Source organism: Chrysochloris asiatica, unplaced genomic scaffold (assembly GCF_000296735.1).
Source record: "Chrysochloris asiatica unplaced genomic scaffold, ChrAsi1.0 scaffold00140, whole genome shotgun sequence".
Classification (NCBI taxonomy): domain Eukaryota; kingdom Metazoa; phylum Chordata; class Mammalia; order Afrosoricida; family Chrysochloridae; genus Chrysochloris; species Chrysochloris asiatica.
Genome location: NW_006408658.1, coordinates 300728 through 305438, shown reverse-complemented (window position 1 = coordinate 305438; position 4711 = coordinate 300728). Strand labels below are relative to the sequence as shown.

Genomic DNA, 4711 nt, shown 5'->3' with positions numbered 1-4711 from the left:
CTTTTCCTTCATCTCTTTCCACAGATGTAGTCAATTTGATTTCTTTGTATTCCATCTGGTAAGGTCCATGTGTATAGTCATCTCTTATGCTGTCTAAAGAAGGTATTTGAAATGAACAAATCATTGATTTTGCAGAATTCTGTCATGCATCTCCAGCATCATTTCCATCTCCAAGGCCATATTTTCCAAATACTATCCTTCCTCTTTGCTCCCAACCTTTGCATTCCAATCACCAGTAATGATCAATACATCTTGACTGCATGTTTGATCAATTTCAGATTGAAGAAGCTGGTAGAATTACTCTGCCCACCTGGGGTGGATTAGCAACCCATATATAGGTTTATTTTATTTCCTTCAACAATTATTTTTAGTTTGCAAAATCATTTTTACATGAATGTGGCATATATGCATAATGGGTTATTATTAATCTATATATAGAATTGAAATTCTACATGGTACACATGAATTATGGTGCAATGCTGTCAGTTAATGGACTGGACTGCGAGGTGGGTTTGAACCACAAGGTTGAACCACAAGCTCACCAGCTGCTCCTTGGAAACCTACACAGGGTTGGTATGAGTCAGAACCAGCTTGATAGCACTTAACAACAACAACATGAGTAAGTCTTGGAAGTATTATGCTGACTGAAATATGTTAGACATTAAAGGAAAATATTGTATTATATCACTTATATGAAGTATCTAGAATAGGACCTAAATTTATTAGTGGTTACTCAGGGTGGATTGATGGTGGAAGTGAGAGTTATTGCTGAAGGGATACTGAGTTTCTGTTAAGAGTAATAAAAAATTGAAAATGAGTAGTTGTGAAGATTGCTCAAAATGGTTAATATAATTAATGTCACTGAAATATACACATAAAAAAGGTTGAAATGACAAACATTGTAATTTATTTTACCTTACATCCACAAATTTAATCAAGAGTATGTTACTGGCATAGTTGTTAAGTGCATCAAATCAGTTAAGGCTCATAGCAAACAAGTTTAGGATTTCCAAGGAATGACTGGTGGATTTGAACTGTAAATATTGTGGTTAGCAGTCTACTCCCTATCCTATAGCACCACACCAGGACAACATTGCTGCCATAAGGACAGACATACAGACAATTGGAATAGAATTAAAAATCCATAAATAAACCTATACATTTAGGACCAAATGATTTTCAAGAAAGATATGAGACCATTAATAGGGAAGGAATAATCTTTGCAAGAAATGGTTCTGGTACAGACTAGATATGTACATGCAAAAGGATGATGTTGGACCATTACCTCATACCATGCACAAGTTAACTAAAAATGAATCAATGAATAAATATGAGAGCTAAAATTATAAAACTAATTTATGAAAACACAGGAGTAACTCTTTATGACCTTGGATGTGGCAATATATTCTTGAATCTGGCACAAATATTAACAAAATAAAAAAATATCTAAATTAGATTGAATAAAAATATAAAAATTTTGTGCCTCAAAGAACATTGTCAAGAAAGTGAAAACCAATGTATTCAATGGAAGAAATTATTTGCAAGACATACACACACAAACACGGAGGTTTAAAAAGATTTATAGAAAAATGGAATTTTTCCAGGAACTTTTTGAAGCTGCTTAATATATATGTTTGTTAGGTGCCATTGAGTCAGTTTGACTCATAGCAACACTATGTATAATAGAACAAAATACTGCCCATTCCTGTATCATCTTTATGTTTTCTTTATGTTGAGGTGTAATCCATAGTGAAGGCTATAGTATTTCATCTTTATCATGAAGTGTTTCAAGTTCTCTTCACTTTCAGCAAGTAAAATTTTGGTGGTGGTGATGTGCCATGGAGTCGGTGCCGACTCATAGCGACCCTGCATAGGGTTTCTGAGGCTGTAAATGTTTCCTGGAGCAGGAAGTCTCATCTTTCTCTCGTGGAACTGCTGGTAGTTTTGAGCTGTTGACCTTGAGGTTAGCAACCCAACTTGTAACCACTATGCTACCAGAGCTCCTTAAATAAAGTTATAGCGCCTGCATATTGCAGATTGTTAATGAGAGTTTCTCCAATTCTGATGCTACATTCTTCTTCATACAGTCCAGTTTTTTGGATTATTTGCTAACAAACAGACTGAATAAGTATGGCGGAAGGATACAAGATGATAATGGCATAGTATCTAGAATACATATAAGAATATAAGAACTTGTCCAACTTAACAATAAACAGACAAAAATCTAATTAAAAATGAATTAAGGACATACATAGATATATATCCAAAGATTTCCAAATAGCCATTACTCACATGAAAAATAATGCTGAACATCATTAGGGAAATGCAAATAAAAATAATAATGAGATACCACTTCACACCCACTTGTTGTTAAATGTCATCTTAAGTGTTGTGAAGTCAGTTACAACTCATAGAGACCCTGAATAGAGTTTCCGAGGAACAGCTGATGAGTTTGAACTGCCAAGTTTGTGGTAGAGTGCTTATCCTACAGCACCACACCAGGACTCCTGGTACCCACTAGGATGGCTATAATATAATCAGTGGTAAATAGCAAGTATTGAGGAGGACAGGAGAAAGTGTCATCCTCATATATTGCTAACAGAATGTAAAATGTTGTTGGCTGGTTGACTAGCTGGCTGTGTGTTGCTGAGTTTATTCCAACTCATAGTGACCCTGTATAGTGTTTCTAAGGCTATAATATATAGCAGGAAAACAGCCCCCCCCCCCCCCCGAAAAAAAAAAAAAAAGAGAAAGAGAGCGAGAACAGTCTTGTGCACCTACAGGAACACCTGTAGCTACAAGAAGCTAAGAAAAACAAGAAAAGAACATTTTCTAGTCTTCTGAGAGAACATAGTCCTGATGACACACTGAATTTAATTAGCCTCCAGAACTGTGAGGTAATAAATATCCCTTGTTTAAAGCCACTCACTTTGTGGCATATTGTTATGGAAGTCCTAAGAAAATAATAACCCTAGCACTACACTTTTCAGGAGTTTGAACCATTCAGCATCCCTTTGATCTATCCTAATGACTGCCTCTTGGTCTATATACAGGTCCTCATGGGCACAATGAAATGTTCTGGAATATCTATTCTTAGTAATGTCATCCATAGTTTATAATGATCCACACAGTTGAGTTGACTTTTCATAGTCAATCAAGTACAAGGAAACATTTTTTTCTGGTATTTTCTGCTTTTAGCCAACATCTATCTGACATCAACAATATCTCTCATTCTAGGTCCTCTTTAGAAATCAGCTTGAATTTGTAAGAGCTCCCTGTTAGTATGCTTCAGCAAATTTTACTTGCATGTAATATTAATGATGAATTACCTTCAGTAAGATTTTCCTTGTGTTAAAATTTTAATGAAGTTCTTAACAATATCATTAAATGCTGGTTGATAATTTCAACATTCCATTGGGCCACCAATCATTAGAATGAGCACAAACTTGGATCTCTTCCAGTTGGTTGGCCAATTGGCTATTTTCCAAATTTCTTGGCATAGATGAGTGACTACCTCCAGTGCTGGATAAAAAAAAAAAAAAAAAAATTTTTTTTTAACTCTTAAGACTTTGTATACATTACAACAGTGTATTAATAATACAAGTTGTAAAATACTTTTCCATTCATTTGGATTTTGCATATGATGGTTTTGCATCGGTCACTGCAGGGAGATTGAGTAAATTTCGTTTTTATTTTTTTAAATCTGCATTGGACTAGATATGTTCATAATAAGTTAATAGTCCCTTTACATCATTATGTTGTTGTTGTTGTTAAGTGCCGTTGAGTCAGTTCTGACCCATAGCTACCCTGTATAGGGTATCTGAGGAGCAGCTGGTGAGCTTGAACTGCTAACCTTGCAGTTCAAATGGCTTTTCAGTCTGGTGCATTAGTTAGTTAAATAATTGCCACATAGTCCACAAAACAAGATTTGCTTAAGAACCAACTCAAAAAAGTTTGTTTAAGACTACCAGTATTGGGACCTGCTGGGCCAGAATGTTATAGTGTTTAGCTAAGTGTTGAGAGCATTAAGAAGAGAGTCCTGGTTGGAAGCACGAGGCCTGCCACACCAGCTGAGAAACCTCATTGATGTGACTGCAAGGCTCCATCCTCAAACATTTGCAGGGTTATCACCACTGAGGGGGCACGTAACTGTAGGTAGGTGTTTCTGGGGCTTGGTATGTTGGCCCAGTGACTGGGTGAGGGGGTGACAGGAGTTGGGAGTGAGTAGTCAGCAGGGAGCCTGTTGACATGGCCATAGTGGTCCCAGCCACCATGCCCATGGTAATCCTGTTGCCTCTGGTAGGAGGCATGGGTACAGGATACACTGTTGCTGGCATACCATTGAGTTGCACCACTGTGGTGTGGTGGATGGCATGAGGGGGAGCAGCATACAGGGATTGTATGTAGTACATTATTTGCTGTGCATATGGGCTCTTCTGGGGGTATGCACTTCACACAGGGTACACAACAGTCTGATAAGGGTTCAGGGAGGAGGAGTATGGCACAGTCCCACTGGTGGGGGAATAGGACACTTTATAAGGTATGTCAGAATATAACCTGTTTGGAAGGTAGGATTTGCTCCAGAGTGCATATTAGGAGAATAGGCAGATTCTGCTGATGCATAGCTCATAGGAAAACCAGCTGGATAACCTATTCCTTTAGCACTTGCATAGGGAACCCCAGAAGATCCAGGGCTGTAAACAGGATTCAT

General features: G+C 37.4%; 1 pseudogene; it reads right to left on the bottom strand.

Annotated features, from left to right (window-relative positions):
- Positions 1-4127: 4127 nt before the first annotated feature.
- Positions 4128-4711, bottom strand: LOC102824504 (annotated as a pseudogene).